Source organism: Hyaena hyaena, unplaced genomic scaffold (assembly GCF_003009895.1).
Source record: "Hyaena hyaena isolate Hyena2069 unplaced genomic scaffold, ASM300989v1 scaffold_787, whole genome shotgun sequence".
Classification (NCBI taxonomy): Eukaryota; Metazoa; Chordata; class Mammalia; order Carnivora; family Hyaenidae; genus Hyaena; species Hyaena hyaena.
Genome location: NW_024081417.1, coordinates 301,994 through 312,915, shown reverse-complemented (window position 1 = coordinate 312,915; position 10,922 = coordinate 301,994). Strand labels below are relative to the sequence as shown.

The following is a 10,922-nucleotide window of genomic DNA, read 5'->3' as shown; positions in this document are numbered from 1 at the left end:
AAGCATCGCATGCAGTTAAATTTCGTACCTATTTTTTATTTCACAAATACATACATGAACATATTGAATATATGTTCAATAATATAATTAATACCAATTTATTTCTCTCTAAATGATTATATATGCAAATATATACACGTATATATGGGATCACATATAAATAGTTCTTATCTGAGGGTGATTTTGTCCCTCAGGGGACAATTCGGCAATGTCTGGAGACATTTTCGGGGTCACAGCTGGGAGGGGCTGCTCCGAGCATCTAGAGGATGGAGGCCAGGGACGCCGCTCGAATTCCACAAAGCACAGCACGCCCCGCAGCAGTGACCCCGCGCCGCGTGTCAGGGGTGCCGAGCCCGAGCAGCCTGCCTAACACACCCCGACATGTACAATAGTCCACACTGGGGAGAAATAAAGAAATAGAACACAAACCACATGCATAATTTAAAGCTTCCTAGTATCCTACTGAAAAGACAAAAAAAGAAACAGGCGAGATCAGTTTTAAAATCGTACCTATTTAATCCAATACCTGCAAAATACTATCGCATAATCAACACGGAGTCAGTTTAAAACATTGTTAACGAGGGATTTCACCCTCCTTTCCTCATACAGAATCTTCACCATCGACTCCGTGGGGGGGGGTGGTACATTGACTCTGGTCCGTCTCCAGCGCTCTGCAGCCCCTCCCCCACCCCTCGCCCGCCCCCGACCCCCCACCCCGCGCCCCCCGCCCCTCCCCCCCCGCCCCCCCGGCCCCCCGCCCCCCCCCCCGTCGCACTGCCCGCAGGCCCGACCCTCAGTTATCACGTGCTGAAGAAAATGGGCAGCAGAGGGCGCCCGGGAATATCATGGAGTCACTGGAAAACGACCCAAACGGAAGGAACCTGCGGAGCCTGAGAAAGAAAACGGCTCTGGCCTCGGACTCCGTCACCCCCTCCGGGGAGGCTGAAGGGGCAGCAGAGGGAGAGAGGGAGGCTGGGCCTCTGTGGCGTCCGCGTCTCCTCTTGCCGGAGGGGGGGGGGGAGAGGGGGGTCTGGAGAGCGTGGAGAACATTCATGTCATGCCCCACCGCTTGGGCCCGAATCTCCCCCCTCTGCCCGTGCCTGCCCCTGCCCCTCCCCCCGCCCCCCCCCCCGACCGCAGAGGGGTCCGCGTCGCCGCCCGGGGCCCCCACGGTCTCCAGCGCCGGCGCCCCGGGGTCATACTCCTGAGACGCCCTCCTTTGCCGACAGCCGTCAGGGGCTCCCTCCTGAAGCCCGGGGGGGGGGGGGGACCCAGGCCCCTGACCCAGGCCTAAACCCCGTCTCCAGCTCTGGCCCCTCCAGGCCCTGCAGCCCCGTCTCCACTGCCCGCCAGCCGGCATGCGCGGGTGTGTCTCCCCAGAATCCCCGTGCTGGATCCTGACTCCCAGGGCCCCAGAACGGGGCTGTGTCTATTAGAGGGCAGGGTCTTTAAAGAATGAAGGGTCAGGCTGGGTCCTAATCCAGTGTGACCCGGGTCCTTATGAGAAGAGGTGCAAGGCTGGCTCGGTCAGAAGAGCACGTGACTCTTGATGTCGAGGCCGTGAGTTCGAGCCCCATGTTGGGTGTAGAGTCTACTTACAGTAACATCTTAAAAAAGAAGAGGAGGAACTGGGGGAGATCGGGACACAGACCGCACAGAAGGAAGGCGTGTGAGGGCACAGGGAGTAGGCGACCATCTAGGAGCCAAGGAGAGAGGCCTCCGGGGAATCGTCAGAAAATAAATGTCTGTCATGTAAGCCTCCCAGGCTGTCCTGCTTTGTTAGCAGCAAACTCATAAATCACTCATTTGACAAAAAAAAAAAAAAAAGTTACATTTAAAAAGCAAAAATAGGGGCGCCTGGGGGCTCAGTCAGTTGGTTAAGAGCCCAACTCTTGATTTCAGCTCAGGTCAGCTCCCAGGGTCGAGAGATGCAGCCCCAAGTCAGGCTCTGTGCTGAGCCTAAAGTTCTCTCTCTTAAGTTTCTCTCTCTCCCTCTGCCCCTTCCCCACTCCCCCATGCACATGCGTGCTCTCACTCTCTTTCTTGAAAAGAAAAAATTAAAAGGAAAATTAAAAGAAAATTTAAAAAGCAAAAATCCATTCTGGAAACACTTATATAATTGATATGAAAACAGGGGCGCCTGGGTGACTCAGTCCATTGAGCGTCCGACTTCAGCTCAGGTCATGATCTCACGGTTCGTGGGTTCGAGCCCCGCGTCGGGCTCTGTGCTGACAGCTCGGAGCCTGGAGCCTGCTTCAGATTCTGCGTCTCCCTCTCTCTCTCTCTCTGCCCCTACCCTGCTCACACTCTGTCTCTCTCTCTCAAAAATAAATAAACATTTAAAATTTAAAAAAAATGATATGAAAACAAGTGACTACCTAACATATTAGAAACTAAAAAAAAAAAAAAAAGCCGAAAAAAACCCCAGACACCTCAAATGAAATGGGAACTGTAGAGATCAGCAGGAGTTACCCCGATGAAAATGCAAACCTTAAATTGCGTCTATAAAATGCATTCCCCGTATTTAGTGAAAATCACCCTGTGTGAGTTCAAAAGTCAGTTTTATGCAAGAGGCTCTCCCTTGAGGACACTGACCCTGAACTATTTATGGATGAAGTGATATCGTGTCTGGGAGCTGCTTTAAGAGAATTGCAGGTGTTGCGAGGGGGGCCTGGGGTGTGAGCTGATCGTCCCTGAAACCACGAGCCTGAGAGGAAACACTGTGCTTCTTTGTCTACTTTTGTTTATTCTCAAGCTTTTCAACTCGCTGCCCCCCACCCCCCAGGTCCCAAACTCAAGGCCGAGCTAGCCTTTCTGAACCGCGTATCTGACCATTTCGCTGTCCTGTTTCCAACCCCACAGGCCTCCTGAAAAGAGCCGGAAGAGGTGCTCTTTAATCTTACAGATTAATATTCTTTAATCTTTTTAACATTATTTTTTAATGATTATTTATTTATTTTGAGAGAGGGAGCAGGAGAGGGGCCCAGAGCGGAAGAGAGGCCCAAGCAGGCTCCGTGCTGTCAGCGCAGAGCCCGACTCGAAGCTCAATCCCACTAACTGTGATGTCATGAGTGGGGCGCTGGGGGGCTCAGTCCATTGAGCATCTGACTTTTGATTTCAGCTTTCAGCTCAGATCAGGATCTCATGATATGACGAGATCTTGTGAGTTTGGGCCCAGGGTGGGGCTCTGTGCTGATGGTGCTGAGCCTACCTGGGATTCTCTCTCTCCTCTCCTCCCTGCCCCTCCCCTGCTTGCTCTTTATCTCTCTCTGTCTCTCAAAGTAAGTAAATAAGCTTAAAAAAAAAAAAAAAAAGGAGTCAGACACTCAACCGACTGAGCCACCCAGGGGCCTCAAAAATCTTTAATCTTAATCTTGCTGCATTCCCACCACACCCCAGGCTTTGGACACTTACCCGTTTCCCAGGGAGAAAATGAGATATTGATAAAGCCTCTGGCTCCATGTTGCCCTCCGTGAGGAGCACAGGGCACTCCATCCTGTAATCCCTTCACTGCAATTAGGAGCAAGAAACATAACATCTCAGAAAACAACAGTGACGTATTCGAGCAAACCACTGAAGGGGTCTCTGTGCAGAAACCCCAAACCCTCCCTTCTTTACGGTGTGTGCACCTGCGTGTTCCCATCCGCTGCGTACATCTGGAGATGTCCACATCAGGAGCCCCTGAGGACTCGGAAAACAAACATGTTCTCTGTCTTCGACGCCAGCAAGTTCTACAATGCAGACCTTGGAGCTCGCGCCTCCCAGGGGCGGACATACCTGAATCGTTTGTCACGGGATCGGCTTTCCTGACAGCTAATCCCCCGACAGCTGCGCTGGCCCCGGCTCATCCGTCTGCTTCTGAGCAGCAGTGGGGCCCAGCGCAGGCGGCCAAGGGCGACCCTGACCGCCTTGACCGCCGGCAGTTGCTGCTGAGCTGCGGATGAGGGTCTGCGTTTGTAACGCATGTGTCACTGATGGGTGCGATGGCCACACGCCCGTCGCATGGCTCTAAGAGGCACTCCCATGGGAACGCTGGGGTTGAGACGTCACCCATCGCCCTGCACCGTGCCCTGTACCGAGCTGTCCCACCCACCACAATGGCTCTACAGCACACACCTGGGTTTTCTTAAAACTGGGGACGTGGTTTGGGTGGCTTTTCATTAATAGCGAACCGTAGGATGCCGGGGGAAGCCTCTAAGTGTCCTTCTGTAGGACCGAAGACGTCTGAGCAACACACAGCAAAAGAAACAAAACCAGGGGCACCTGGGGGCTCAGTCGGTTAAGTCTCTGACTCTTGACTTCGGCTCAGGTCATGATCTCACGGTTCGTGGGTTTGGGCCCCACATTGGGCTCTATGCTGACAGTGTGGAGCCTGCTTGGGATTCTCTCTTTCTCTCTCTCTTTGCATCTTCCCCACTCGTGCTCTTTCTCTCTCTCAAAATAAACTAAAAAAAAAGTGCAAAAGAAACAAGACCCAAAGTCTACAGGATTTCGGCACCGAGAACGGCTCATGGGAGAAGAACAGATCTTTCTGTGTGTGTGTGTTGTGTGTGTTCCTCTGGCCCCCATGCCCCAGTCACCGTTCGAGCCCTGCGTCAGGCTCTGTGCTGACAGCTCAGAGCCTGAAGCCTGTTTCAGATTCTGTCTCCCTCTCTCTCTGTCCCTCCCCTGCTCACACTGTCTCTCTCAGAAATAAATAAAACATTAAAAAGAAAAGATGTATACAAATGGCCCTCTGCCGTGTTGGAAACATGCGTGAGGAATCAACAGCACAGACTCACACTCGCAGAATTCCCGGGCCCTGTGTCTTCACTTCAGATGGGAAAGCATGGTCCCCACCTCCAGAGGTAAGTGATCACCTGCAGGTGCTCAGCAAACAGCGACTGCTATGGGTCTTAAAGTGTTGGAGAGAGCATGGGTGTGTGTGTGAGTACACGTGGGGTGTGTTGCGTGAGGGGTGTTTTAGGGGTGGAGGGCAGCAGAGATGGAGGACTGAGGACTTTTGGGCAATGAAAATGCTTGGTGTGATCGCTAAGGTTGGGCGCAGGTCACTATACATCTGTCCAAACCCACAGCAGGCACCAAGCACCACAAGTGGCCCCGATGTGGAGTGTGGACGCCAGGTGGTGATGACATGTCTGCACAGGCTCCTCCGTGGTAACAGGCGTGCCCTCAGGTGGGAGATGTTGATGATGTGAAGTCCGCGCATGAGTGGGGGTGGGCACGTGGGAAATCTCTGTAGCTTCCACTCAGCTTTACTGTGAGCCTGAAACTGCTCTTTAAAAAGGCAGGGTTTTTTAGGGCCACCTGGGTGGCTCAGTGGGTTGAGCATCCAACTCTTGATTTCAGCTCAGGTGATGATCTCACAGTTCATAAGTTCAAGCCTTGCATCGGTGCTGATGGTGAAATTTAATTGTGTCTAAAGCTGAACCATCTGAAATGACATCACCACAGTGCAGTCTGGCCCACATCCTGGGAGACTCTGGGCGGGAAGCGTAAGGCAAGAAAATAGTTTGAAGTCAGTTGTCATAACCCAAGCAAAAGGTGATGGCATGGGGACGGGGCAGGGGGCAGCGTCAGGGGGCAGCGTTTAGAGATTCCTAGGCAGTGGGGGCGCAGGTGGAATCAGCAGCACTCGTGGACGGATGGAACGTGGCCTTTGGGGGAAAGGCACGAAGGCAGGCAATCCTGAATTTTAGCTTGAGCGCCTTGGCAAGTGGTGGTGACATTTCACGAGCTGGGCAGGCCCAGGGGCCGGACAAGATGGTTTGGAGGCTGATGCAGTTGTTCAAGCTCGATGTGATGGCAGTGAGGACGAGGGCAGCGGCAGCGGGGAAGGGGGAGTTTTGATGGCCGTTTATTTATTTTTGTGGGTTTTTTTATGTTTGCTTGTTTTCATTCTCAGTGTTCTCAGCTTTCAGAAATGTTCAGTCTTGAGGCAAATTGCAGTAACATCGTGTTATTCTGGGGTCATTAATACAAATTTACATTAAAAGTGAAAAAAGTATCATGGCAATAAAATGACTAAAACCAGAGCATTTTTCATTTTTAAAAAATGCTTATTTGTTTATTTAAAAAAATTTTTTTTTTTTAAATTTCTAGGAGAGAGAGAGAGAGAGACAGCGTAAACAGGGGAGGGTTAGAGAGAGAGAGGGAGACACAGACTCTGAAATACGCTCCAGGCTCTGAGCTGGCAGTCAGCACAGAGCTCGACACGGGGCTCGAACCCACAAACTGCGAGATCAAGAGAGAGAGAGAGAGAGACAGCGTAAACAGGGGAGGGTTAGAGAGAGAGAGGGAGACACAGACTCTGAAATACGCTCCAGGCTCTGAGCTGGCAGTCAGCACAGAGCTCGACACGGGGCTCGAACCCACAAACTGCGAGATCATGACCTAAGTGAAAGTCGGACGCTTAACCGACTAAGCCACCCAGGCGCCCCAACTTATTTGTTTATTTTGAGAGAGAGAGAGGAAGAGAGCAGAAATGGGGAAGGGACAGAGAAAGCAGGAAAGAGAGAATCCCAAGCAGGCTCTGAGCTGTCACCACAGAGCCCAACGTGGGGCTCGGTCCCACAAACTATAAGATCATGACCTGAGCTGAAATCAAGAGTCCTACACTTAACTGACAGAGGCACCCAGGTGTCCCCCCAAATAGTTTCAGGGGAAACAATGCAGAGTGACCAGGGGAGGCATCCACCTAAGGCCTGATAATCAAGATAAAATTTAAATGCAATACTTTTTTTCAATGTTTATTTATTCTGAGAGAGCAGAGGAGGGCCAGAGAGAGGGAGAGAGAGAATCCCAAGCAGGCTCTGTGCTGTTTGTGCTGAAAGCACAGAGCCTGACTCGGGGCTCGATCCCACAAACTTCAGGTCATGATCTGAGCCAAAATCAACAGTCAGATGCCTAACCGACTGAGCCACCCAGGAACTCCAAGAATGAAGTAATTTTTTAAGACAAAAACTTATGCCGAAATAACCCACGATGCACCCAACACCTAAATTCTTACTCAAGACGGGAGCTGACTGTGCCCTTTACGTGGCTCAGCTCCCTCACCTCACCCCAATCTTGATCCCATCAGATCCTGTCTTTAGTTAAAATGTTGGTATTTTGTTCATCATCGATTGTTTTGCGTTCAGTTTGAACTTTAAAGAACATTGCATTGAATTATTGTTTCTCTTGCTTCCTGAGATGTTGGCGCCCCTTTAACCCCACGGTTGGACCATGTACCCAAGCTGAGCGCCTCCCCCACTTCACCCCAGTCCTGGCCTGGTGGATGGGGGACAGATGTGAGAGACACTTTCCGGTGAGAAGCTGTTAGAATTTTCACACGAGGCCATGTCGCCAAGACGGACCCTCAGCTTTCCAGAATCCCATGGATTTTCCATTGAGCTAAGGGCCAGGCTGGGTTCCAAGCAGCACACACGTCCGTGTAACTAAGGACGGGGACGGCTCTCTTGGGGCCCCACTCGGTACAGACAGTATAGGGGAGACACCCCTTTCCAAAACACGAAGGAAATTTCGAGTAATACTAACCATCTGTTTGGCAAACTGTTATCACCACGTTCCCTCTCTAACCAGTTTCTCCCTCTGCAATTCTGAGAACCGGTCATTTCGCAACGTTGTTTTCTAAGGAAGTAGCTTTCTGTCCTGGGGACGCTTCATGGTGTTGTGAAGCCAGTTGGTGCCAATTAAATGCTTACTGAACAAATTCCACTGATACAGGTATGAGGACAAGGAGAGCTTGTCCGCGTGGGAGCCCCTCTGTGTGTGCGTGCATGTGTGCTTACGCACAGGGTTATGGACCGGCTACCATGAGTTCACGTAGCCTGTCTAGTGCACGTGCACATGGATTCCCTGTGCCAAGTGCTTTAGGAGGGAGTCCAGTCATTTAATTCCGAGACCCCCATAGGGTCCTCATCCCTGCTTTACAGGTGAATAGCTTGGGATCAGAGAGAGGTTCTGACATCAGCCAGAAGATGCCGAGCTAGGCCCTGGATCAGGTCCTTGGGACATCAACGTTGCTCGATGGCCCCAAGATGTGTGTTGCAGCCTCCATTGCAAGGGTCTGTGGCCCAGACCACTGGACCTTCCGTCTCCATTCCCTGGTGCGGTGGTCCTTGGGCCCAGCACGTGCCAGCATTTGATACACATTTGTGGAGCCTCCAGCGGAAGGTGTGTTTGTTTTCTGCTCTTGAGTAACAAGTCCCCACTGCTTTGCATGTGAACTTATTATCTCACAGCTTTTCTGGTCAGGAATCCAGGCTGGACCTTCTGGTTCGGGTCTCACTGGGCTGAAATCAAGGCGTTATCCAGGTCTGTGGTCTTATCTGAGGCTCACGGAGCTGTTCCAAGTGTGTGGGCGTGCGCGCACGCACGCGCATACACACACACACACACACACACACACACACACACAGCAAGACTGACTGTTGGCAGGATTCATTTCCTTGCCCTGGCATGGCTGAGACCCCTTGTTTTCTCCCGGGCTGTGAGCAGGGGTCTGCTTTCAGCTCCCAGAGGCTGCCCCCGTTCCTTTCCAAATGTCTCCCGGAGGCAATCCACAACATGGTGCATATCTTTCTGGTGTCCTCTGCTTGTCCTTTGAAGGCCCACCTGATTAGGTCAGGCCCACCCGCGGTGATTTCCCTTTCACCATAGGACATAACAGAATCTTAGGAGCAAGATCTCATAGCCCCACTGAGGAGGATTACACAGCGGGTGTACACGGTGGGTGAGAATCTTGGGGACCATTGTAGAATTCACAGAATGAGAGCGATTTATGGGTCAAGCTAAGCTTTATTCTGTAGACAGTGTGGGATCTGCCATGAGTGTTTAAGTAAAGGATGTCCACAGTGGGCTCCTGGGTGGCTCAGTCAGTTAAGTGTCTGGCTCTTGATCTTAGCTCAGGTCTTTATCTCAGGGTTCTGAGTCCAAGCCCTGCATTGGGCTCCATGCTGGGCATAAAGCCTACTTAAAAAAAAATAAACAGAGTGTAAGTAAAGGATGTTCACAATCAGATCAACTGTTGCTGCTGCTGCTCTTCGTGTTTTGGAAAACCACCTTGGAGGCTAGACTAGAAAAGGGGAATATGGCAGCCATGAGATCCCCAAGGAGACGCTACAGGAATCCTGGGTGTGGGAAGAGGTTGATGAGACGCTGAAAGAAGAAAGTGACTGGAGTATCATCAGTTTCACAGAACGAGCATTGATTGAGTACCCGCTCTGTGTCAGTCACCATCCTGGCCTCCCGTGCTGGGGTGCAAAGAGAGAAAATCTAGGTATGGTCCAGCCCTCATGGGACTTACCTCTTAGCAAGGGAGATGGATGTGATGGCTAGTTTGATGTGCCAACTTGGCTGGGCCACGGTGCCCAAACATCTGTTCCGACGTTATTCTGGATGTTTCTTTGAGGGTGTTTTGTTTTGTTTTGGTATGAGATTAATATTTAAATTGGTGCATTTTGAGTCAAACACATCATCCTCCCTAATGTGGCTGGGCCTCACCTAATCAGTCAGAGGCCTGAACAGAAAAACTAACATCCCTCCCCCAAGGAAGAGGGGGTTCTGCCAGCAGATAATTCTCAGACCTGAACCACAACATGAGCTCTACCTTCAGTCTTCAGCCTGCTGGCCCCACCTGCAGAGTTTGGACCTGCCAGACTCCATAATCCTGTGATCACTGTTTCTCTGGTGACCCTTGACTAGTATGTGCATCGGAAAAAATTATAGCCCACAGGAGCATTAGCAGAGGGAAGGTGCCCAGGGCTGTGCGAGCTTAGGGAAGGATGGTCCCTCTTGGAGAAACCAAGGAAGGCTTTCCTGTGCAAAGGATGCCAGAGCTGGTATCTCAAGATTGCACGGGCATTACCAGGGGTGGGTATGGGAAGAGCATTCTAGGGACAGGAGTGGCATATGCAAAAAAATTAGTAAGCTAATTACACTCCAGAGGTGGAAGCTGATGAGGCTGGACTCAATGGGAGAGGCTGTAGCCTGCAAAGCCTCATCATCTCTGGCTGTTTCCCTTTATCCTAAAGGCAACAGGGAATTGCTTCAAGTGAGGTGAGAGGTGACATTAGCAGCTGTGTTTTCCAAGACACGGTTCTGGCTGCTGTGTGCAGAGGGACTGTAGGGGCCAAGGGTAGAGGGGGGAGGAAGGTCTGCAAGGGAGCTGGAGATTTACTGAGTGTATCAGTTACCTATTGCTGTGTAACGAGCTGCCCCCAATCTCATATAGAAACAACAGTTTATAATCCTCTGGTTTCTCTTCAGATCATATAAATCTTTTGCCTTTTACTAAAGATTTGTGTGGAGGGGAACAATTCTGAGTGTTTACCCAATTTTTTGAGGACTTGCGGTTGCAGAGGAAGGAAGGAGGGAAGGAAGGAAGGGAGGGAGGTAGGAAGGAAGGAAGGAAGGAAGGAAAGAAGGAAGGAAAGAAGGAAGGAAGGAAGGAAGGAAGGGAGGAAGGAAGAAATAATGGCTTACTGTTTCCCCCAATTCGATGGGTTGGCTAGTAGTTCTATGGACGGGTTCTGCCTGGACCCACCTGTGTGACCTCGTTTGGCTGGAGGATCCATTGGGTCGGAGGTCCCAGATGGCTTCCCTCTGTGTTTAGGTGCAGTGCTGGCTCTCGGCTGAGGGCTTAGTCCTCCTCCTCGGGGGCTCGGTCGGCCTCCTCACATCATGGTGGCCTCAGGGACTCTAAAAGAGAGAAAAAGAAGCTGCAAGGTGCCTTAAGGCCAGTTAAACAGATGCCGCTTCCCGAGCAGCCAGAAACATGTGGCCCTTCTTAATCCACAACATTCAGCCACTAATTTCTCGGCGTGCCAGGCACCAGGCACCATTCAGGCTGTTGTGCGTTAGCGGTAAAGCCCACAGGCAACCTTCACGCCTTTCTGTGGCTTGTAATCTGGCGAGAGGGG

At 51.4% G+C, this 10,922-nt stretch overlaps 1 non-coding gene across 1 annotated transcript; it reads left to right on the top strand.

Annotated features, from left to right (window-relative positions):
- Nucleotides 1-10,249: 10,249 nt before the first annotated feature.
- LOC120221579 lies at nt 10,250-10,364 on the top strand. Its single transcript, XR_005525835.1, has one exon. It is a non-coding gene; the product is annotated as a U5 spliceosomal RNA (small nuclear RNA).
- The last annotated feature ends 558 nt before the right edge of the window (nt 10,365-10,922 follow it).